The sequence below is a fragment of the Ctenopharyngodon idella genome, chromosome 9 (assembly GCF_019924925.1).
Source record: "Ctenopharyngodon idella isolate HZGC_01 chromosome 9, HZGC01, whole genome shotgun sequence".
NCBI classification, from domain to species: domain Eukaryota; kingdom Metazoa; phylum Chordata; class Actinopteri; order Cypriniformes; family Xenocyprididae; genus Ctenopharyngodon; species Ctenopharyngodon idella.
The window spans coordinates 20,624,156-20,651,193 of NC_067228.1; the positions used below are offsets into that span (position 1 = coordinate 20,624,156).

General features: G+C 36.6%; 1 protein-coding gene across 1 annotated transcript in view; it reads left to right on the plus strand.

Moving 5' to 3' along the window:
• The window catches only part of hs6st3b (heparan sulfate 6-O-sulfotransferase 3b), an 83,189-nt gene that overhangs the window by 9,640 nt on the left and 46,511 nt on the right, over positions 1-27,038 (plus strand). The window lies entirely within an intron of this gene.

Sequence of the window (27,038 nt, forward strand, 5' to 3'; positions counted from 1 at the left end):
ATTTTTGCTAATATTAATTTTTCTGCCAAAGTGATATTTAAGCTATGAAGTTGTTTAAATGTTGTTGTTTTTTAGTGCTGGGACTGTTATTCTTGGCGGATAAACTTCTGGTTTTGTGTTACCAGCATAATTCTTGTGGGTTGATTTTTCTCTGTGTAAACATTCCCTTTCTGGTATCCTTGTGGGTTAAAATTATTTCCTGTGTTAAAAAGCGTATTTTGAAGCCAGAAGATTTCACAGAGCTTTCTAGTTATTAGATTCAGAGTCTATTCCTGGGATCTACCAGAATTGCTTACAAGAGTATTTGAAACAAGATCTCTGAGATATCTTTCTAGCAATAGAGCAGACATGGTAAAGTGATGATTGATTAGATGCTAGAGGAAAATCTTTTCTTCTAGTCCGTCACATGATAAGAACTCATTTTGCGTGGTTACTAAGTCTATACCAGTCAGTCTTATTTTTATCGTCTTTTATTTTGAAAGGATGCCAGTGCAGTGCAAATTTAGTGTTGCACTCTCCACCACTCTCCTGAAGCCCTATTTATTTGACAGATTGACAAATCAAACTGTGACAGAGAAAATGCCAGCTCAGAGGCTTCCTGCGTGTTATTTTTCAACTGTGATCAGTCAGGCCTGACCAAAGGTATCTGTACAAAGTAAGTCACTACAAGCGTGATTCATCACCGCCACACGGTGAAATGTCATATTTCCTTATTTGGCGTGGCCCCACTGACAGGTAAATGATGTGGTGAGTGGGCGGGCGGCTGCAGGGAAGGGGCCAAAATAGAGTCCCCTTCATAAGATCAGCAGACTTATAGATGACTGACCTGTCCTGTTCAGCTCATCTGACAATTTTGATGTACCTTACAGGATAAGCCCCAAAGATTTGTGTACTTAATATGAAATGCTATTTGGTTTATGTGAACACCATATTATATGCATTATACATTGGCAATCAGGTACCTCAGTCGAATTTCAAGACGCAAATGTGGTGGCTCCCATGAGGTGGCAACCTGCTCCATACTCCAAAATAAGTTTTACACATAAATTAACAGACTGCACTTTTGACAAATATGAATAAAAAGTGTGTTCACTGACATTAAGTAAAGATTAATATTAGCCACCAAGTAATCACCTATCTAGAAGAAGCTGTTTTATTAACGTGCAGTCTGTTAATTTATGTGTAAAACTTATTTTAATGTAAAAAAACACTGAGAATACCTTTTAAAGGGATAGGTTTGAAATAACAAGAGGATGAGTAAATAATGAATTTTCATTTTTGGATGAACTATCCCTTTTAATGGTCTTCTCATTAGGTTTCATTTAATGGTGCTGCAAGTGATGTTAGCTGTTTCACCAACTTAAGTGAACCAATGAATTAGACCACCCACCACCTTTCTTCAAAATCCTTCTATCCAAAGATATGTCAAAAAAGCAGAACATCCAAAATGATTGACAGACCGAGAGCATCTCGAAGTCTTCTGATTGGCTAAACATCAACGTCCCTGTCACAGAGACAGGTGTGATTTCTACAGAAACCTATTTCGGTGATATTTGTATGGTAGGGGCATTTTATCATTTATAGCTTTATAGAGAAATGTGAGAAGCAGAAGCATTCAGTCTCCATTTCCTTTCAATGTAATCTCATAGGTGTCTAGGATAAATATATGAGATATTAAAGAGATTTTGATTTCCTATCCACAAGTTTCCTACGCCCCATGAGGCCTTGCGTCAAAAGTGGTACCGTCTTCCAGTCTACCGTCTACCGTCTTCCGGACAGTCGTTCAAGATTTAGCGATCCAAACTTGCAAACGTTTTGCCTTTACTTAAAGGCTTAAGATTCCAACATCAATATCTAAACAATGTTTTACAATAAAAAATGTTACAGTAACAGTAATTTATTAATTTGTGTCAGGAGTGCACATCAATCATGCTGAATCTAACTGATATTTATATTCACATAAAAAGAGAACACGTACCTATTCATTTGCACCTTCTTCCATTTATTTATGATCACAAGAATGCACAAAACAACTCCACTAAGGCTTTTAAATCCAAAGGCTTACATATTTATAAATATATTGATAAAATATCATATGTTTACATCACATTTCTGAGCATTTCTATTAATTTTCCTCGAAATTATGCGATGATTGCAATCCAAGGACATCTGAGCGATCTCTTCCGTCTATCTATACTGTTATCCTTTCAGCCAGAGCAACAGAAGGAGCTCATGAGCGAAAAACAGGAGTAATGAGTTATACGAGTTAACAGATATGTTACAGATATGCGAATGCATTAGTCCGGTATCAACAAAGGCACAGGGAAGAGACAGATAAAACATTAAACCAAATAAATGCCCGATTATAATCATATATGAGTCTATGTTCCTCAAGCATTCTCTAGTATTAACATGTGTATTTATTATCGCAACGATTAGCATAAGTAGCCTTTAGCATCGCATATTTGACAGTAGAAACACGACTGACCATGGCATGCACTAGCACGCCTTTGGCCAACAGTGGAAACGCATCGGTGACAGGTGAAGTAGCTACAGACAGCGTGTTGTTTATGTATTGCAGGGCCAGGACGCTCTTGTAGTCATGCAGCAGCATTTTTGTAGAAGGTCAGTAAAGTAAGGACAATTAAGGGCACGAAAATTGTTTATTATTGTGATATTATTAACTAATAAATGTACTAAACTAAAATGTTGTCCCTGAGCGCCGTTAAAACATCTCTCATTAAGGTTTGCAACTTTACAGAGTAGACAATAATCCGAAAAACACTAGCCTCTTCGCTTATTAACACACAAAATACAATTGTAATGCTACTTCCGTCGCTTGTACCCACGTTCTTTTTTACAGTAGCGCCCCCCGGAAACAGGTGGATAGGGCTCTCTCCTTTTTTGCGTCAGATCTAGCAGCTCTGTCACTTGAATGTGGGACCATCAAGGTTGTTCTAAAATATCTTTTTGGCATGTTTGGATATTTTCATGATATGTGTTGAGTGGTTTTGAATGCTGAGAGCTCAGTGCTTGAGAACGGGGTATGATCTCAGTGAGCAGATTGCCGTCCAGATTGCATTTAAATTTGCATGTTTATAAATAGACAACTTTATGTGACACAGATTACATTTGCATGACTATTTGATATGTCTGTCTGAACTAAGCACAGCACTTCTTAAAATGTATCTGATTTGTGTCTTTGAGTTTATGTCAGTTGTTTGATAGTGTGATCAAAGAAGTCAGCAACCTTCATGTGCAACCCTGCAGCTTCCTTACTTGAGAAATTGAGAATTTTAGGAAATGCATTTTGGATTATGTAACATTGTTTGGCAAGTCAGAAATATGTAGCTAATTTTTTTTTTTTTTTACATAAAGAAATTAAAAGTGCTTACATGATATATCAGCACTCACATGATATATCAGTCTGGAGTGCATTTCCCAAAAGCATCTTTAGCCAACTATGGTCGCAAATTCCAGTGAACTGTATTGGTAATAATGAAAAAAAAAAAACTCCACAGGAAGTGACAAAGTCACACAGTTTATGACAGATAGATTGTTCCACAATCCCCCAGGATATATTGTATTGATTGTAAACCTCCTCCCCAGTATATACTGTATTTTAAGTAATTAAATTAATCATAACTGTGTGAATATCCATTTTATTACACGTCGAGACTGAGAAAAACATAGACAGCAAAGGGTGGGGGATAAGAGTCTGGCACTATCAATAGCTAAATTCCTGCTCATGGTATCCTGGGATCTGTTTACTTTTATCTCTGCATAATCGTAATTAGTGGGAATGTTTAAAAAAAAAGTAATAATAAAAAATAAATAAATAATAAAATCAGCTTTTTGATCATTTTTATTTTTGGAATTGTGTTTTTCTTTTTTCCCGCTTTTTATCAAGGCTACATACTGTATGCCCTCATTTGGGAGCTTCAAAGGTTTGCTTGGAATTTTTTTTGCCTACAATCTAAAAATATATTTAATAATATGATGGCAACATTTGAGGTGTGGTGAACTGTATACCACCAATAGGATGAGACCAGGTTTGTTGGTGGTTGTCAAGTTGTGTGAAGTGTTTTTAAGCATGTTGCTTTGCAGTTGCTAGTGTGTACTTGGTTGGTGATTCCTTCATTGGTTGGCACAGACTTGCTGGGGTACAGATTGAATCCTGGTTGGGATACTGACTTTCGACATTTAGAGTGACATTTTTTAGTGCATGAAGTGAATTACTTGCAAAAGAATGCAAAATCAAAAGTTTGAATGTTTTACAACATCATACGTCTAGCAACTGTAAAATATTGTCATAGTACATTTGTGATTAATTTGGTGTCTTTGACATAAAGATGATATGTGCTTGAAAATACAGTTTTACTTTGTGTGAATATGATTGACAGTTTATATGCAACATTGACACTGTTATTGAACTGAAATGAACTAAACTGGGCTGAACACTATTGTCTTCGGTATAGAGCTACTTTGCAGCTGAAATTGAATTTGCATATAATTGATGAATTTTGCAAAATCAACACTGTTATTTTCCTGTTTATTACTGTGAAGCTGCTTTGAAACAGTCTGTTTTGTATAAAACGTGATATAAATAAACGTGGCTTGACTAATGCATAGTAAAAAGACATGGCGATGCATGTCAGATAACCGTGTTCAATTATGTTGATGCTAGTGTACATAATACATATATGTATGGTACACTTTTATTGTAGTACTTCTGTGATCACTTGAGAATATGACAAATTCAACCTATCATGTGCTTGAAAAGACCTTTTGAGTATTTTGTAAGAATATAATTGACAGCCACTCTAAAAAAATTGTGCTATATAGTACTAAAAGTGGTTCTTTGGCTCATAATCATAGGGGAACCACTTTAAGTGCTGTATAGCACCAAATCTTGGTGCTTCAGTGGTTCTTCAGCGGTTCTTTGGGATGACTGAGGTGCTATATAGCACCACTGCCATACAAAGAGCCTGTTAAGCCCCTTTAAAGGTTCTTTACGAGCCAAAGAGCCACTGTTGGTGCTGTTTAGCACTATTTTTGTTGAAGAAATAAAATGCGATACGGCACCTCTTATGGGTTCCACATAGCACCATTTGACAAAGGTGCTGTAAAGCACCTTTAAAGATATGGTGCTACATAGCACCAAAAGTGGTTCCCATATGATTACGAGCCAAGAACCACTTTTAGTGCTATATAGCACTTTTTTTAGGCTAAAGACTTAGAAAACGACTGCCTGATGGATTAAACAGTACTACCAACATAAGCTTCCTGCATTATTATGGAATATACAGTGTTGTGGACTAATCAGTGTTGTGTAATAATCACAAAGGAAAGTGTAGTCTGGTGTACAGACTTTCAGCTTGATAAGAAAAAATTGTGTGTGTGTGTGGCTGTACATCTCAGTAGGGGAGTGTCAGGGTCCTGTAGGGAACAGTAGTTAAAAGCCACTTTCCTGCAGCATGGTCAGTCATGCAAAAAGTGTTTAGTTTTTAATTGTGTGATGAATTCATTCTTTAGCTCAGCAGACGTGCATAGAATTGTTGTTTGACTCAAATACAGATACTTCATCTTGGCAGGTATTAAAGAGTGCAGATGACCACCTGAGGTTTGCCACATTGATGACAAGGAGGTGTCAAAATCAGGCTGCTTTATCAAAAAATATTATAAAAAATGTATCACGTTTTCCACAAAAATATTAAGCAGTTAAGAGTTTTTAATATAATAATAAAAAATGTTACTTGAGCACTATATTAGAATGATTTCTGAAAGATGAAACACTGAAAACTGGAGTAATGGCTGCTGAAATGCCATCACAGGACATCACATTACATTTTAAAATATATTCAAATAACAAAAAGTTATTTTAAATTGTAATAATATTTCACATACAATATTACTGTTTTTACTGTGTTTTGGTCAAATAAATGCAGGCTAACCGTGTCCTAACCAGACGCGATGCGAAAAGATTACAGCGACGAGCAATTTGACTGTCCACACTAGATGCGACGCGACAATGAGAAGCTATAAAATCAATCAAAAACCACAGCCAATCAGAAGAGAGTGTGGCAAGAGGCTCTCGGCAAGAGCACAGCAGACACGATGAAATGGGAAAGTACATAGTAAAATTCATAAATATTTCACAATTTAAACATTGTTTAAAGTACATACGGAGTGACTGAACCAATCTTTGTCATAGAATACACTTGTTTGTTCGCATTGAGTTGACAGTTTGAACGTTCTTGTGCCCATTTATTTATTTTCAAGATCTGAGGTGAATTAGCCAGTGTTGTTTTCATTACAGCTAAAAAGCTGGGGACACAGAATGATATTCAAATTCACGTTAGACGCTTTTAACATTAAATAAAGCACATAAACAGTATGTGATATATTATCATTGCCATACTTTGTGTTGCTGTTCCAGTCGCGACATCGCGGAGAAATAGAAACCGTTTCTAAAATAGAATATTCGCGTGTCGCCGTTGCGGCTGGTTAGGACAAAAACTCAGATTAACATGGAAAAGATACCTTTTATCGCGTGTCGCGGCATCGCGTCTGGTTAGGACAGCGTCAAAATTCGCCTTGGCTGCCCTTCCAACAACGCTGTACCATGTGTTCAAACTGCCAAGACAAGTTGTGGCAACCAATCGGAATCCTCTCAAGCGAGGATCTCTACATTCTGATTGGTTGCCGCTGAACCGCGTCATAGCTCATTACCATAAAGTTGACCTGACTTCAACTCTCCTTGACACTCTCACCGTCCAAGACGCGCCACGCTGCTCTCGCCGGAGCTCGCCGCCGGCTCACATTGAAAATGAATGACTTCCTGTTACTTTGACGTCCTCGCCGGCGGTGGTGTGAACGCACGGTAAGAGACTTCTTCTAAATGGTAGTGTATATCTACAAAATGAGCTTAAATTAATTTAACAAACAATTGACATTTTTTTCCACTTCCAGAGAAGTGATACAAAGTGCCTGTATGAAGTCATACATTATCTGACGGATATTAAAATATAGGTTGTGCAGTTTTCCTAGGCTTTGAATTTTAAATTTTAACATCAAAATAATCAACTTTAAAAATAAAGGAAATGAGTTTGTTTTCACTCTCTGTTGTCTGTTTTTCTGCCCACGTTAACTCATTTTTTCATTAACACTAGCATTGCAACATGGTTCCTGTGGGTTTTGAAGCTCGAAATAAACATAGATAGACGCTTGTTTATACTTGACTTTGATAAATGGTTTCTCGCTCTATGTAAAGAAGACAAACAACATGCAGCGGAGGGTAATACTACTGCTGCATTTAATTACTGCACAGCACTTGCAATCACAGCAATAAACCTGTCCAGCGCTCCTGTTTAATGAAGGTAGATCAAAGTTAAAGCTGTCCAGCAAGGCTTTCATCCCTTCTGCTAATGCAGCTCGCCTGGAAGTTGTCGGAAATATTCCACTGTCCACTGTCACTCAGTTTGGCTGGACTGAGGCCTACTGTTTTTGTCCTCAAAATTTGCATTCATGGGTTACCAGTAGAGATAGGGCCAGAGAAAGTTATTCGATAGCAAATGATACTTTTATTGATGATGATGGTGATTTTTATTGATGAAATGATGCTAGACTGGTCTCAAGATCCTTTTTAGTGGTTGTATGTCAGCTCTCCCATGTTCATACTTTTTGTACATGGGTCAATGACGTAATGCAATGCCGATTGCATTTTTTCAGTTACAATTTGGTTTAAATGCATAAAAAGATACCATATATATGTAGTACCTCTCCCGTGCATGTACTCACTTTAACCTTTCAAAAAACATTAGTTATTTGTAATTTTCTGTTATTTAAAGTGTTAAAATATCATGTAGTGCAACCGTCCAGCCATAACTTCTGTTTTGGAAATGTCTTTGAAATTACTCTAAATTTATTCGAATTCATTTTCTGCACTATTTGGCATGATTTCCAACGTGTTTTGTAATCCTCTATAAAATTTCAAAGCATTTGTATTTATATTTCCATCATAATATACAAAGATATTTGTCATCAATGAACACATCAATGTTAACATTTTTGTGGAAACTGTGATATATTTTATTTGTCAGGATTCTTTGATGAATAGAAAGTTGAAAAGAACAGCATTTATTTGAAATAGAATCTTTTGTAAAATTTTAAATGTCTTTACTGTCACTTTTGATCAATTTGGGCCTAATGTGTCATTGATGAATTAAAGAATGAATTAATTTTAACTTAAATGAAAGTAAACTTAAATGAAATTGTGCACTTATGTTTGCGATGTGATTCTTTTAATATAAAAAATGTTTATAAAATTGTGTTCATGAAAATTCTGTGAAATTTTAATAAAATCTGGTTTAAATCTATTTTTTTTAATAAAATTGATTGTTTATTGATCTCTTTAAATAGATTTTTAATGATATTTAAGGTCTTTGTGTCATTTGGAGCGACCACACATCATGTGGTGCGACCAATAATAGCAATAACTATTAAATTAAAAATAGAATATCTAATTTCTGTGGATGAAATGTGAATCACTGATACAGTATGCTTAAGTGAATGGTATTTTTTAAAACATTTGTATCAGTTTTATGTGATTTACAGGAAAAATAAGTGTTAAACTACATTAAGAAGGCAACTCTGAAGTTATAGAACAAAAATATAAGGTCATTCTTTACTGAATCTCAAAAGAACTGCAAATACTTTATTTCTAAACACTTTAATAACTGAGAACTTGTAAAAAAAAAAAAAAAAAAAAAAAAAAAAATATATATATATATATATATATGTTAAGCATGTTAAGGAAATGAATTAATTTTAAGATAAATCACGGTCGCACCACATGACATTTAAGGCTCTGGCCAATTCATCTAGATAAAAAAACACTAAAATCACTTAATTTAAAATTTTAATATGAATTTATGTGTACACAACATTCTTAATGTTTGAACAATTGCAATAGATAATATTAGTTTTTGTATTTTAAAATTGGCCTGTTGAAAATCCTTATACGTCATTGACCCACATATCAAACTAATTAAATTACAAATAATTCCTGAATGTTAGTTGACATCCACGGCAGGGATATAGTAAACTACTCATGCCGTACTACAAAGCACTAACCAGCATAAACCAGCTTGGACCAGCATGGAATTCATGCTGGTTTCTGCTGGATTTTTCAGCAGGGTTTTCCAATCAACATAACAAAACACAAAGCTAATTACGATTACTGGATGGGAGGTGCGCTACAAATAATGTTTAGTGAAGTTTTGTTCACGGATCAGCTGAAAACCACATAAGCTGAAAGATCACTCAGTTCATCAAAACCAATGAAGATCGTTTACAATCGAGAAATCTGTGTCCAAATACGTGTCCAAAAAACAATGGTACTTGCTGGTTAGCTCTGATATGTGGAGAAATGCTGTACTGATATGGCTGCACACATTTGGTTTGTTGTGCACTGGGCTGTTGTATGAAGGGCAATGCTGAGTTCAAGTCCTGGCGAGAACGACTTGATGAGACAGAGGGGAAAAAATCAATACTCTCACTGTGGATGGTTTGTAACAGGGCCTCCCTGAGTGGTGTCTGTCACACTGCTCTCAGAGGAAGTGCTGACCCCAGAGGTGTCAGACCACAGCAGGGATACTAGATAGTACTAAAAGATACAAAGACAGCACTAGATTATTCAGGACCACGGACAGGGATGTTTGAACTTGATTTAGATGCATTTTCTTCGCAAATACAGCTCTAGATGTCCCTGTAGAGGAATTTAAAGTAATGATGTTCAGATTATACACTGGCAGCTAGAAAATTAGGTTACATCTTATTGGATGCATATTCAGATATGTTCCAAAATTTGATCTACTGTTTGTTTGGCTTAAAGCTAAGAAGGATTGATTCATACTCCTTTTTATCACAGTCTTGGTATTATGGCTCCAATTGAAAGCTGCCGACGATAATGAAGCCACCAATATAGATGGTTCTGTCACTCATGATTAAGTGCTGTGTCATGCTCAGAGTAATTGCCTTTAATTAGCTATTGAGCAGTTTTCAGGGTTAATGGGACAACAGGTTGGTAGTGAATGAAATGTATTGCTGGAAGCTAATGATTTTACTTTCATTTTCTCTGAAATGATTTGATTAACAGTAGAGGGAAACAGATCCCCCTTGTTTGTTATTACAGAATCAATTTCATGGCTGGATGAACTTTCTCTGACACTGTTTTTGTTGGCCGAGAACAGTCCTTGCTCAAAGACCACTGAGCCACCAGACAAATTCTGTAAATCTAGCTTCCTCTCAGGAAATAATCTTCTTTTTAACACTTTTCATCCCTTAGACTCTTGTGACTCTCTTGTGAATTATTTGAGGAATAAGACGTAGAGGATAATGATGTAGACAATATACTGCCATGCACCAGTAAAGGCAAATTAATGGGCTTTTGGAATTGTACTACTCTGAAAAACCTGATGGGAAATTGTAACATTTCTTCAGTGGAATGTTTATCTTACTGAAAAACACTTAAGCATTACATACATTTATATATCACAACTTCTGATAAATGATATAGATCTTGTTTTTCCTTTGTCATGTCTCTTAAGATCATATCATTAGACATTTTCTGATTTTTCAGAAGACATCACAACAAACTCTACTGTCACTCCAGTGTTTCTCCAGAAGTCTATCCTCTCCACTTGAGTGTTTGATGAAGTTTAAATGTCTTCCGTGACAGGCAGCCTCTCCGTAAACACCTTATTTTCAAGCTCATATGTCTATTTTCTCCTACATTAATATTAAGACTTGGCCTTCACAGGCATTGAAAATGCAATTTCCTCTGTAGTCTTGCGTACAGCGGGGGAAAATTATTATAAAACAGTTGAAATTGAAAATATATGAGTAACAGCATAAATAAATAGATTAAACATAATTAAAGCATTTCATTATGCAGCTGCGACTTTGAATCTCCATCCAGTGTTAGAGATGAAAATTGGATGGTGATAATTAATGGGAGATGTAAATTGTACATATTTATGTATGCATTGCTCTTGGGGCGACTTGTCCAGCCACCACTTCTTTCATTTTTTTTTTTTTTCCCAGAAAAGGATCATACTTTAAATTTGCTTAAGGGTAATGAATCAAGCAAAAATTGTTAAGATGCACTATTAGAAATATCCAATGTCTGATTGGGCCAGAGTTTGTAGTAGTACAATTTAAATTGCAACTACATTGCAGTGGATATGAATAGGTGACGGTCACATTGAATGCAGTCTAAATTGGGTTAATTTGAGTCCATTCTAGGTAGTAAAGACTTGATCAGCTTGACCTCAAAGCAGTGATGAACTTGACATTTGCTGAGGCACCTTCTTGAACCAAATCATGCACTAACTACTCCTGTTAACATTACCTAAAAAAGAAAAAAAAGGATAAATAAAATTCATGTTGTCAGTTCAGAACAGAATGTCCTATTTCATTTACTTTTTGCCCAGATTGGAGTCCTAAAAAGCATTATGTGTCCCCTTTAAAGCATTAGATATAATGAACTAATCTGCAGAATGCGTCACTCACTGTGACGGATGGTTAGGACAGAAAGGATTAACATGGAACAGAAAGCTTTTGTCACTTGCTTTTTTTTTGTCATGTGTTACCTACAGTAGCAAGTTGTTCTGCTCTTCACATACTTAAGTTTTCACATCTGATTGGTGCAACACGGCTTCAGACAAGGAGGGACGTGTAGGTAAGTTCATGTCAACGTTTTGCTATGAGACAGATACTGTTGCGTTCTTGACAGCTTGTGAAAATGAACATGAAGAACGTTTGTTAAGTCCTTGACATGTGGAGGGTTGTCCGGTTTCTCCAATTTTATGGCCAGTCATCTGCCTATGTACGTCAGATCTGTCATCTCGGGCCAAACAAGCGGTCTAAATCTGGGTTCTGGATACATGAGTGACGAGTGTGAGTAATGAACGACCTCAGTGTGACGTTCCGTCTGAAGCTCAATTGAGCAGATGCACCAAACGCTGCAGGATCCGTCTGTGTCCATCTGGTGTGATGGCTTACGCTTGGCAGGTTAATTTGGCTCAGAACGAAAACTTTAAAATTTAATGATTAAGGACACACAAAGCTAAAACTCAACTTTTGAGACGCTGGACTGACTGTGACATACAAAACTAAATTTTTTTTTATAATCAATCTTTAAAAAAACATTCAGAATTGACAGTTTATTTTAACTAGTTTGTATTGTATCTGTATTAGGTTTATTGGGCACTTTGTATTTGTACAGGAAGCAGATTATCTTCCAAATTACATGCTTACATATTTATTACAATGGTTGCATGTGTTGCCAAGCTGTAAAGTAGCTGTCATACATGTCATACTTTTTTTTTATATGTAAAAATTAAGCTCTTTATGGACTGCACCTTATTCATAAAACACTTCCCAAAACATTTGAAGCCATGCATGCAGAACATTCTTTTGTTCTTGATGGAAATAGAGGAGAACTAATGAATTGATTAGTTCATTGATTAGACTACGTACAGCAAACAGAAATGATTAAAAGAGGTCCTGCTTTAAGGCAAGTTCGCATTGAGGAAAACAAGCTCCCAGACTTTCTGGTCATCTATAATACATTCTTAGGACAGTATAGTGACTCTAGAGGTGAACTGATCATTTCTGTTTCTTGTACATACATGTAGCTGTCACATGACAAAAGAACAAATGACTCAGACAAGAAAATGCTGTTGAGTGGTGAATTAATTATTAATCTTTCCTCATTATTTGTCTTTGGCTGGAATTATCATGATTATGATCAAATTTGACATACATAGACTTGTTGGGGTAATTTGGCTATTGACAAATGTATTTGTAATTTAATTCAGGTTGAAGAAAAAGTCTTGAATAAATATTTGAAGACTTCAGATGCAAAAGCCTCTAAGTGCCATCTGAAATTTTCTTCTAAAATGAGCATTTTTATCAAGCTTGTATGTTTAGGGTCAGTATTTCATTCTAATGGCAATTAATAGGTCCTTTTCATTGCCATTAGAGTGAAATTACTGACCCTAAACACACAAGCTTGATAAAAATGCTCATTTTAGAAGAAAATTTCAGATGGCACTTAGAGGCTTTTGCATCTGAAGTCTTCATTTGTTAAAAATGCTGCCTTCGGAGAACGCATTCCAAGGTAGGAAGGCATCAAGGCATGTCTGAATCCAAAGTTAGCTTCACTTTCTGTCTTTTCAGATAGCTTCATATGATCAGTTTTTGAAGGCAGCATAGATGTATCCTTCGCTGCTTTTGATATTCCACAATTCTGTGCTTTCCATTCAGTGAAAGTTGAGCTAAAAAATAAAGATGGCGTCTGAAAGTTGCGGTTGCTGGACAGTTTGTGTGTAAATGTATGTTTTTGACCATTGTATTCCACTTTTGATGTCATTTCTAGCGAGAAATTACTATTGTAGTAATTAAATAGGCTATAGAGTACCTCAGGGATGACGTGTTTTTGTATGCAAAACCCGGAAGCGAGTTAGCATTTTAGGACTTCCAGTTCCATCGCCCCGAAGTCAATGGGTTTTTGCTAAATCGCCTGAAATAAGGTCTGTGGTTAACAAAACCTCTGAATATTTTCACGTTTTGATCTATGACATAAAACACACCAGTTATAACCCGCTTGTGATCTTTTTAAACCTTTATTGTGTCTTAAAAACAACGGTTGCTAACAAATTGCTAAAAGGGACTACTTCCTTTGGCGGGGACTCTAGACGTCATCATGACAAACAGGACATTTGGACAGCATTTCTCATGAAAAAGTGGATAAGTATTCATACACAGCGCAGATCATAATCAGTGAGCATGTTTTTAAATAAAGTTGTTTTTTAAATAAAGTTTGAGGAAGCTTGGCGGTGGTGACGTTGATCCGCAACCATGGTGTGCTGTAGTCCGTTTATAGCCTACTGTTAGCTTTTTATATCTGACGACTTTATTTAGGCTTCAAAATGTATAAATGTTGTGTTAACTTGTAAAGATTATCTTGATAGACAAAACGTGTAAGTGTCATAACCCTTTGTTAAACACAGAGCTTATTTTTTGCGATTTTCCAAAAGTCTATGGGAAAAATGCATTGGCTTTTGATCGAAGGAACCCGTGTGCCGCTAACTTCTGGGTTGGCCTACAAAAACACGTCATCCCTGAGGTACTCTATTCACTTAGTTATCACCAAAGCTGTCCGTAATCAGTTTCGTGAGGTGCCTTCGTGCGCAAACGCTGCCTGCAAAGTCATTACCTGATAGGGCAGCGAGGCAACAAGTCAGCTGCTTAAGTTTTCGGATACAGCCAAAGTTTCAATTTAGGAAAACGATCTGATCTTCCCATCACTATAACAGTGGCCATAATTCATAGTAAATCTCACCAGAGGGTTGTTTCCAAAATGATCAAATGGGACACTTATTGTAGTGAGACACTTCCTGAAAAGGACGCCTCAGCTTTTTTGACTTCTGAACTGTTAATCAACTATAATGTTGATTAAATAAATGATAGATCAGCCAAACCCAGGTGCCAGTTAGTAATTAGCATTTAGCAGAGTATTTCGTCAGTTTCTTATTGCATCCATCCAGTCATGATTGTCTTGAAGAAACAATCATGAGAAAGACCACTGTCGAATTGTTTGTTGCAGTGTGACTATTTCATTTCATTCATCTTGAATATGTAACAGGTTGATTGATTACTTAATTGGCTGATTGATGCAGTTGATTGTTCTGGTCCTTGTTCGTTGGCATTCATTTTAGCCGTTCGGGACCATTCTGTGGTATAACCTCTAATGCAACTGGAGGACTATCGATTGTAGTTCTGCTCAAGATGTTTTATAGATCGTTGGATTAAATTCCTCTCTGGTATTGATTATGGTTTTTGAGGGCAGCACTGACACACAATTTCTGGAGGGCATCATCACGGGGACTGAGTGTGGATCAATTCGATGCAAGATATTACGTTTCAAATCAATTACCGGAACATTTGAGGGAAGTAATCAGATTAAACTATTAATATCAGAGAAAGATAGCCGTGTTAGGTTACTTTTGTGGAAAAGACCAATTTCGGTTCACATATTTTCTATAATTACACACAAATCACAATCATACCAGGCAGGAGCTGGAGAGTAAATGTCACCTAGGCTATAAAATGAAAATAAATAAATATATGAAGGAACGAGATATGCAGGTTAGAGCTGAAAATAGGGGAATATATCAGCAGTGGCATTGTTGTCCTGCTGACTGTTAGCTGGGATGTTTTTTGTGTAATGAGGTAAGGAGGAACCATCACTGTTGGCTCTCGGCTTCCCACACACACAAATCTCTCTCATGAGAATCACGCTGTGGCACCTCATGTGGTGGCAATAGAAACGCATGGCAGATGCACAGACAGCGGTGTTATATTCCCACTCAAATGGCACGAATTTTACCCTGATGTCATCATCTGTGAAGGATTGTCTGCATGTGGGACCATTTTTGTTTGTTTGTTTATATGTGATTTATTTGTGTGATCGTGAGTGTGCACTTGAAACATTGTGTGTAGTATACAGAGTTTATCTATGTATTTTTTTGCATTCTTGATAGTGTGTTTGTGTTCGGGCTGCGGTCCAGCTCTGCAGGGCTCTGGAATCATCCAGGTCTCCAGCATGCGTCAGGATTATCTCCCGCTCACAGGAGAGGGGATCGGCGTCACAGCGCTCTGCACTGCCCAAGGCCGTCAAACCTTACTAGCACACAGCACACCATCCTCTCATCACTGTACACAAATATACAGATGAGCTGCAAATTATGTATATTTATGCATACTGTGTTCACACTTATGCATTTCAACACATCGGCTGAGTGGCAAAACTGATCCTTTAAACAACACCTCAAAAGTGAACATTCAGAGTTTGATGGAATGCTGGAACTTTCCCCAAAAAAGGGATTTTTGTTTTTAGAATAATGATGAGCAACTAAGTTTGTGTTTTTTTCCTACATTGAGTATTTTTATTTCATTAATATAATAATAAAATGAAATTAACAGCAGTAAATTTAATATTATGTTTAATATTTAATCACATTTTATCCAATTCATCCAAATACAAGTGTTGTTTTGATGGGTTTGCAGTTAAATGTCCTTACCGCAAAGTTTCCCTTGTTGGACTGGGCTGTTTCATCATTAATTGGAACAGAGTAATTAAAATGTGAGGCGGCTAGAGTTAAGGATTCATACTTTGACAGCCATTAAGGTTGATCTTTGAAATAGGAAGAGGATTGAAAATTGGGTGTTAGATTGTGTGGAATTGGGCATGTCATTATCTTTTCCAGAATACAACATTTCATGACAGCCTCTTTAAATCCAAGTCTCGTAAATCAATAGCATCAGATGAGGAATGTGTTTCATTATTCACAAGAAAACAATGTCACTTATGAAGTACTTATCTGTGACATATGAGAACAGGTGGTGAGCATTCTGACATGATGTTAATTGTGATGTGTTTGGGGAGTGTTATTTGTTAGTTGGTAAAACCTAGTCTCACAAACACACACTTCAGCTCTCTCTTTTTTTGCAGACTGGAGAGAGTTGAGTTCACGACCGCAATAGGAAATCAAATATGAGTTCTAGATTTTGCTTGGGAAGGGGGGAGATTTGTAGAGAGGTAATCCAGTTTTTGCAACAGAGAATGAAAACGATCGTTCAGCTTCAGTCTCAGTAATCCTCTGAAATAAGCTTATGTACCAAAGCTTCCATAATTTTATCTGGAATCTTTCATACAGTGGCATTAGAATGACTTCAAAGCTGGACCAGTAATTCACGGCCAGCAAATCAATAGACAGATGAGCCATATTAACTCTTAATACATGGCAGAGTGCAGCATGGGCTGAAACTGGTGTCTGTGGCTCAGGTATGGTTTTCCTGAGATAACTGGACTTATCTGATAATCATATCACTTAGCTTTGAGCTTTATATGAAAAATACTGTTTGAAAAGTTTTGGGTCTTTTAAAAAAGAAAAGAAATCAAAATCAAATCACAATCAAAAGTGACAGTAAAGACATTTGTAATGTTACAAAAGATTTCTATTTCAAATAAATGCTGTTCTTTTGAAACATTGATGATGATATGAGCATCAGCATATTTGGCCCTGTCCCAAATTGCACACTTCATATGCACTTTCGGTCTTGTGGACTTACAATGGCTGCCGCGTGCACGTGTCTGTTAAGTCCATGAGACCGTAGGGTGTCCCATTTGTCATTTTGGGTTTCAGAAGGGTGCTCGTGATATGTGCCCTCGATGCACGCTTTTGCCGAGCCCGCACTGAAGCGAACTCCACAGCAGACTTCTTTCCGACAGTCAAAGGCCCTGTCCCAAATGGCACACTTCTATGCACTTTCAGTCTTGTGGACTTACAATGGCTGCCGTGTGCGTGAGTCTGTTAAGTCCATGAGACCGTTGGGTATGTCCCGTTTGTCAATTTTAGGCTTCAGAAGGGTGCTCTTGAGCGCCCCCTTTGCGGCCGATATGCACCCTCGATGCGCACTTTTGCTGAGCCCACACTGGTGCAAGCTCTGCGGCAGACTTCTTCCCGACAGTCAAAGCGACGTTATGTCACGAAAGTGTGGACTCGTAGGAAGGCCGTGAGTGTTTAGGGTGCCATTTGGGACAGGGCCAAAGTGGTGTTATGTCACAAAATTGCATACTCGTAGAAAGACCGCAAGTGTTTAGGGTGCCATTTGGGACAAGGCCCAAATCATGTGATACTAAAGACTGGAGTAATGGCTGGTGAAAATTCAGCTCTGTCATAGCAGGAATTAATTACATTTAAAATACAAACCCGATTCCAAAAAAGTTGGGACACTGTACAAATTGTGAATAAAAAAGGAATGCAATAATTTACAAATCTCATAAACTTATATTTTATTCACAATAGAATATAGATAACATATCAAATGTTGAAAGTGAGACATTTTGAAATATCATGCCAAATATTGGCTCATTTTGGATTTCATGAGAGCTACACATTCCAAAAAAGTTGGGACAGGTAGCAATAAGAGGCCGGAAAAGTTAAATGTACATATAAGGAACAGCTGGAGGACCAATTTGCAACTTATTAGGTCAATTGGCAACATGATTGGGTATAAAAAGAGCCTCTCAGAGTGGCAGTGTCTCTCAGAAGTCAAGATGGGCAGAGGATCACCAATTCCCCCAATGCTGCGGCGAAAAATAGTGGAGCAATATCAGAAAGGAGTTTCTCAGGGAAAAATTGCAAAGAGTTTGAAGTTATCATCATATACAGTGTATAATATCATCCAAAGCTTCAGAGAATCTGGAACAATCTCTGTGCGTAAGGGTCAAGGCCGGAAAACCAGACTGAATGCCTGTGATCTTATGCCCTTAGACGGCACTACATCACATACAGGAATGCTACTGTAATGGAAATCACAACATGGGCTCAGGAATACTTCCAGAAAACATTGTCGGTGAACACAATCCACCGTGCCATTCGCCGTTGCCGGCTAAAACTCTATAGGTCAAAAAAGAAGCCATATCTAAACATGATCCAGAAGCGCAGGCGTTTTCTCTGGGCCAAGGCTCATTTAAAATGGACTGTGGCAAAGTGGAAAACTGTTCTGTGGTCAGATGAATCAAAATTTGAAGTTCTTTTTGGAAAACTGGGATGCCATGTCATCCAGACTAAAGAGGACAAGGACAACCCAAGTTGTTATCAGCGCTCAGTTCAGAAGCCTGCGTCTCTGATGGTATGGGGTTGCATGAGTGCGTGTGGCATGGGCAGCTTACACATCTGGAAAGGCACCATCAATGCTGAAAGGTATATCCAAGTTCTAGAACAACATATGCTCCCATCCAGACGTCGTCTCTTTCAGGGAAGACCTTGCATTTTCCAACATGACAATGCCAGACCACATACTGCATAAATTGCAACATCATGGCTGCGTAGAAGAAGGATCCGGGTTCTGAAATGGCCAGCCTGCAGTCCAGATCTTTCACCCTTAGAAAACATTTGGCGCATCATAAAGAGGAAGATGCAACAAAGAAGACCTAAGACAGTTGAGCAACTAGAAGCCTGTATTAGACGAGAATGGGACAACATTCCTATTCCTAAACTTGAGCAACTTGTCTCCTCAGTCCCCAGACGTTTGCAGACTGTTATAAAAAGAAGAGGGGATGCCACACAGTGGTAAACATGGCCTTGTCCCAACTTTTTTGAGATGTGTTGATGCCATGAAATTTAAAATCAACTTATTTTTCCCTTTAAATGATACATTTTCTCAGTTTAAACATTTGATATGTCATCTATGTTGTATTCTGAATAAAATATTGAAATTTGAAACTTCCACATCATTGCATTCCTTTTTTATTCACAATTTGTACAGTGTCCCAACTTTTTTGGAATGGGGTTTTTATATATAAATAGAAAAAAATATTTAAATTGTCTTAAGTGTAGGCTGTCAAGCAATTCGTTTAAAAAAAAAAAATCTAATTAATTACATGATGTGCTGATTAATTAATCGCAAATTAATAAAATTCTGTCATTAATTACCCTCATGTTGTTCCAAACCTGTAAGACCTTCGTTCATTTTCGGAACACAAATTAAGATATTTTTGATGAAATACGAGAGCTCTCTGATTTCTCCATAGACAGCATTTTAATTACTACTGTCAAGGTCCATGTTCTTCTGTGTTCTACGTCAGAACGGCGACTCATTATTGGACGCATCTGAATTGGTATGTAAATATATTTACAGACCAAAACAGTCTGGTTACCAACACTCTTCAAAATATCTTCTTTTATGTTCCACAAAAGAAAGAAAATCATACAGGTTTTTAACGAAGTGATACTCTAAATAAGAAACTAAAACTGACAGTAGGTGGCTGTAAATGTCTAAATGAGTAGGTCATTGAGTCATTCATTCTTTTGATTCATTCAAATGGCTAATTCATTCAGGAATGAAGTAAATGGCTCTCTTTACGAATGGGCCATTGAATCATTGGTTCTTCCGATTGATTCGCTGAAAAGGTGGATTCATTCAGAAACTAAACATTGTGTTACAACTGTGTTGCTGTGTTTATAGGTGATATTTTCATTGGCAAAATTTAGCACAACAGACAATATTGTTAAAAAATTGACATTATTGTGTCTAAGATATAATACAGTATTAACTTATTATTTATTAAACTGTTGCAAATCAATATTTTATTCGCACTTGTGCTATTCGGAACAAGAACAGCACTTGTGTGATATTGCTTAACTATATCATATGATATAAGTATGAAACAAAAACCCATACGGGGCATTTTTGCCCTGATATCCTGAATTTTAGGGCCATTCTAAAGGCATTCAATAGGCTCATCACACAGTGAGCTGTTGCTCTGCTTCATGTTCGTCACCAATCAACTATATGAAATGTAAGATGACCTACGTAGGTCTGGGGCAGGGCAGGTGCATTAAATCATTTTAATCGCGTTATTTTTCCATAACTAATTAATTAAATTAACATGGTAAATTGACAGCCCTAATTAAATTGTCATACATCCATTTTAATGTTCATCCAAAAATGCACTCCCACTGGTAGTCAGTTACTGCATCGCATTGCTGCTAATTTGTATTAAGTTTTGCATCACTGTGAAGACATTTTACAGTCTGTATTTGCATAGGGAGTAAATGACTGGCTCCCTGAATGTAGTGTTGACGTGTACTGAAATTGTGTCAGGGACGATAAACCCATTCGGGGTTACAAGAATTGTAATTAGGTCTGTTGAAGCTTCCGCAGTAATCCCACTATTAATAAAGTTTTTAATTATACTTAACAGCTGAATAGGGTATGTACATTGTTCCTGCTAGGGTGTTTTGTTTACTGAATCACAAGATTTGTCTCCAGAGCCTTAATTTAACACAATAATTTCCTAAATAAAGGTACACTTGGTAATGTTTTTCTCATTAAAAAAAGTTTTACACAAAGAAAAAAACTGCACTTTTGGGAAATCTTAAAATGACGTTTGCTTAGTTTATTTCTGAGTGGCACCCTGTTATTTCAGAAATAAAGATGCTTATTGTGGATTTTTTTTTTATGTAAAAACATTGTAACTCGTAGTCTGATCACATAATATGTCCTGAAGAAAGATGGTACAATCATGGTGGGTATTACTTCAGTTTAGTTTTCACACTGGAAATGGTCAAGTTAAGTGCATTGTTGGATACATTATTCCTTGCAATGTGCTCTGCTCCATACTGCACATTTTGGCAAATTTAGTAGACCATATTTTGAAAAGCTGCAATGAAAACTGAAGGCCATTTGTTTTATAAAAATAAGGAAAAAGTCAGAGAAACCACACGAGTCACGACACAAAAAGAAACAAAACAAAAGATAAACAGACAGCTCCAATATGGAAGTAATTAATAAGTAAACTTCATGAGTTCCTGTCACAAAACATTCATTCGTGTTGTTCATTTGTGCGGCAGTAGATTTATGCAGTGGTGATAACATTTACCTCTCCTATAGGAACAGATTACAAATAGCTTTGTCAAGACAAGAAAATAATACCAAACAGTACTCAGAGTGCTATAGGAGAAAGACAGAGGAGGAGAGGGCGGTTAAAGAAGTGCTCTGCAGCATGGATGCTCTGAGGTAATTAGGCTCGGAGGAGTCAGATCCAGTCTGGCTCAAGGACACAACTAAGCAGCACAGACATCATTTCCTCCTGCTGGCTGCCACTGAAAGTTCTGCTCACTGAGGAAAGGACAGTGAGAAAGACACTAGGGGTGTAGCGGTTCAAATTACTCATGGTTCGGTTTGTATCATGGTTTTAGAATCATGGTTTCGGTATGTTCAGTTTGGTATGTGCTATGTTCAGGGAAAAAAGGACTGCTGTCAAATAAATATTAAGAAAATAAGAACAAATAATCTAACAACAGCACAGATAAATATAATAGAGCAAAGATACAAATAAAATAAACAGTGTTTTTCACTGTTTTCAGGTAGGTCTAACATTATTTCAGGTACAGAAATTGAATAAAGTAATCCAGTGACTGTATTTGATTGTATTTGACTGTATAAATTAAGGATTAATCCTTATTTAAGTAACAGAAGCTATTCAATCAAGAGCAGTGAATGATTTCCTTGTCTTTTGTTGTTTTATTAACATTAAGAACACAGACAGCAGGAATATTAGGCTGCTGTCACTTTAAGACATAAAGATTTCAGTACACTGATACTCTACGTTCACTTAAGACGTAACCGACTTTGCTAAGATACTTACTAAGACGGGCATGCTGACATAATTTTTGTGTGAATTTGTCCGTTCAACCACAAGACTTGAAAGAGAACTCAAATTTGGAGCGAATGAGAACTCGCACGCGCTGAGAAGACGTACGAAGTGCGCAAACCCATGCGGGTTGAAAAGTGCATTGTTTGAAAATATTGATTTATGAAGAAAACAGGTATATTCCTAATTCTGAGTATCTGAATTTTGTGTAGGCTAGTCCACTGGTAGTGTACATAGGAATTTACTTCAAATCTACTTCCCTCTTTCCTCGCCATTGACTGAATTTTCAGGCTATGCAGTAGGGGGGCACTGTTACGCATCTTCTGAAAGAGTACAGAATCTTCGGATCAAAAGAAGAAGAAGCTGAAACAAGCGATAGAAGATTACTCACACAAATGTAAAACAAAGCAATCATTAAACATTAAACAGCATAAAACTGTCAAACATTATGTGGACTATGGGGACTATGAAGCTTTGGGGGTGTTTATGGACTCGATCTACTCCACCTGTGTTTGATCATCGTTCTGAATCCCATCTGGACATAGTCTTTGACAAAAATGTGATTTTCTCAGCTTTTTGTTTAAAATGTTTTCCTTTTTTTTTTTTTTTTTTTAAATGAAACTTACCCACATTTAAGTGTTGATTAAAAAAAGGATTCATTAAGCTAGAATAAAATGTTTTTAAGATGGAAAGAGTTAAAGTATAGTTAAAGGTATTTCAAGTATAAAATATAATACCTAAATAGGAACATAGTAGTATACTTAAAGAGCAAAAATAATATATAAAAAGTAAACTATAAGTGTGATGTTATGTTCACTTAAAGAAAACTTACATGTATACTTGCACTAAACTAGTAGTTTACTGAGAGTATATTTCAAAGTGTACTTTCATATACTAAAAATGTACTAAAATAGTAAACTACTAGTATACTTATAAGTTCACTTGAAGTACAGATGCAGTACAAATGAGAAACAAAATAATTTGTGAAATATTTTGTGATCCTTTTTTTAGGATTCTTTGTTCAATAGAAAGTTCAAAAGAACAGCTTTTATTTACAAACCAAGGCTTAAAAATGATTCATCTCAGTTTGATTCATGCTAACCTGAAGCTATGTCACTGAATAGACCTTCAGCTTATCTTCCCTCAGTTAAGAGACTAAAACAGATAATGAAATGTGCTTTTATGAGACAGGACTTTGGCATGCAAGCTCTTGGAAAATTCCTGTGGTTGTCCTGTCAACTAGGATGAAAATGCTGTCCAGGGGAAGTTCAGACTTAGGGTGGCAACCAAAACAAGGAAGGGCGTAGAATTTAAACATCTCCCTACCAATATCCAATGACTACTGAATTGTCCCTTGCAATAATTTTGTTCAAACAGTTAAAATATATTTATATGTAACCACTGTTGTTGTAATTTTGGCAGGATCTGAATTGGGTCATACCACTGACATTACCTGAGAAGTCAAAGTAAATATGTTATAAAACTGCATTCTTTCAAGGGCGTGCGATTAGTGCATGAACAGTGTATGGTAAGTGTTTGAAATATAGCCTACGTGCTAACGTCTATCCTCTTTAATTTTAACTCTTCTACCCTCTTTAAAGCAAACTGTTAGCTAAAATATCCACAAAATTAAAAAAAAACAACACAAAAAACAAAAAAGAGTGTGGGGTTTTTCTGTCAATCAGATGAGGATGAAAGTTGTGTTCATTTCTATAGCAACAGACTCCCGGTCACGTTTTCTTTTAGAATCATCATTGGTTCAGTTCATTTTTGCTATTAAAATAGTGATGCACAGTGTCATCAAGAGCGCTCTGTTAATACAAACTATTCAGTTACAAATATACAATGAAAGAGAAGACACATGCTAGACCTTTACTTTGAGTCTTTTGAGTTGACTCTGAGACATCATCTCAATATAGAAAATGAATAACAAACCTTTTACAATCATATTGTAAATACAATTGTTAGGCTTAGTGCTAATTCATTTTATGTTGTTGTAATTACTCTTTCATTCAAATAATTTAATTTAATCTTTTTTCTTATCACAATCTAGCATATTCCTTTATTGTCAGCCAGTTTAACAGTCTTACCTGTAACTGTCTGATTATAATATATTACCTTTTTTAATTTTGCATACTATTAATATGGCCTTAATAAAACATTATAAATATGATGTATGTTACTAGTATCAACTAAGATAATTGATTATATTGGGAAATATACTTTACAGGAGTTAAAGTGTGATAAACATTCTTTTGTTTATCTACTAAGTGTGCGAACAAGAGCATATTTGGTGTAATTTAGATCAGATTGGATACAATAATTTGATTAGACAAGAATTCTAATTCTGGATTTTTTGTACAAGTTGTTAGCACTATTAGAAGACCAGGAGCAAAACACAGGCACAAATATAAAAAACAAACTACCAAATTACTAATTCTATTGATCAACCACTGTGTGTATTGTAATGTGAATTATAATGCATCTACCTGTCAATGGGACGACCTTCTGTAACAGTCTCTAGGGCTGTCAAAATAAAATTCAAATATTTGAATTTCAAATATTTGTCAAATTTAAAAAGAAAAATATACATTTGAATGCAAAAACGGTGCATTTGAATTTTAGGTGTGCGCCAGGTAGCCTTATCAATGGCGAATGAGATGTGATATACAATAAGACTTGTTTTTCTTAGCCTTATTGAACCCATCTAATTGAAGCACAATGTGGAGAAGATCTTGGTTATGTCAAAACCACATTTTCTGCGCTGCTTTTCCATTGTTTTCTATGTAAACAAGCACTAGACGGACATCTTTGTCCGTTGCACTCACATCTCAACAGAGAGCCGCATAGTTAGGTTAAAAGAAGTTAAAATTTTAAAAAACTTGTCTTTAGACTTTGTGGGGTTTTTTCCCATTCTACTGCATCTCATGTTTTTAGATGCAAAATCTGCTCTTTGTGATCAACGCTTCGGCTCTTTGTATTAAACTATGTGTAAATACATGATGCTGTTTTGTTCATAATTGTTTATGCAATTTACAAAATTATATTTGATTTATAAACATTAATTTAAACGTTATGCACTTTTCTTTTGTACAGACAGTCATGTTATTTCATTGCTTTGAACAATTTAATGCAGGGCGAGAGGAGCACCTCGGCCGATGAGGGCAGAGGGGCAGTGGCTCTAGCCACCGGGCCACCCCCCTGTGCACGGCCCTAATTCTAACACTTCAACAGGGTGGCCACAGATCTGCTTAGCATTTTGAAAAGTTATTTCTTCATTTGAATTCAGCCATGAAGATGCAGATCGTCATTCAGAGAGCATACAGCAAGGGCCAGCTCGGGCACATCTGAGTGCTCCAAAGGGAATGTCAGCAAACACCTTGAAACCGCCTTCATTTGTCACAATCAGATTCTTGGCCCCACTCATGGCTTTTGTATTCTGTGCAGTCAGGGCGACAAGCTCGCAGGGACAAATCGCTTATCCCTGAATCCCAACAGCTCCACACAACATCAATAAATGCAGTGTTTAACATAGCCTGTTCTCTCATTATCAATGACTTGTGTTGTGGGCCACAGTCTAGGACTCTTTATCTGTGAGAGAATGTTTCACTTGTTTAAGGTCTTTTGGAATTTACTCATGCAGGAGGGGCAACTTTAACACTGAAAATTTGATCTTTTGGTGTATCCTACACAAATCTGTTTAGTTGCTTGTAGTTTAAACACCAAAATATATATTTTTTTTTCTCACCAATTTTTCACCAAATTCCAAATCCATTAGTCCTGCCATCAGAAGTATCCTCACATAGATATAATGAAACATTTACCAAATTTTCAGTGATAAGAGAGTTTTAGTGCAAAAAAAAACAAAAACAAAAAACAAGCTTAAACCAGCATGAGGTGGTTTCCTGGCCATAAAATGAGAAAATAAGTCTTGGAGTGTATGTTGTTCATGCCCAGTGATCTTATTTGCCTGGTTAATTACTTGTGAAAGTTTGTTATTCTGTTTAACTGTTAGATGGTTTAAAATGATCTTCCTAATCAGCTGACAATTGCTCAAAACCCCTCTAAAACACAACAACAGGCCAGCCTGGCTGTAAGACTAACTATAGCTTAAGCTGTTATTTTCAGCAGGGATATTGAGGATGTAGGTGTGTACTTTTAGGAACATTAATTTTCTCAGGCTGTCTGCAAGTAGTTTTGACAGCCACATGTGAACATCTCTTTTTATAGCCCTAAAGTTATGTTCTGCGAAACATTATTTCTGTCATGACAACTCTCAGAAAGATTGGAATGTAAAGGATATGCCACAGTTAATGTATTTGTTCTTGGCAGAATAGATCTGCTACGCTGCTGCTAAAGAGCAAGTATAGAGACTTGCTACTGCCAGTAAATTTACAGACATACTGCTATGAGCATGTAATACACGCTGCTGGACATATAACATACATGAAAAAACCCTCCAACAAAGCAGGAGAGACGAGAAATAGACAATACAAGCCAATATATGCATGTTGCTGACTGTCAGAAAACAAGCTGCTGCATCGGCATATACTGTATTTGTACATATGTATGAACATAGACAGGGTGAGATAGGACAAAACACCCCACCAAACAAGCAGATCTACCGCCAAGACATATGTACTGCTGCTGCTCCAAAGAGCCACAAGACCGCATGTTTTGCCTGGGTTACCATGCCGAATGACTTAACTCTAGTGGCCTATGACTATGTGTGACTGGACTACCA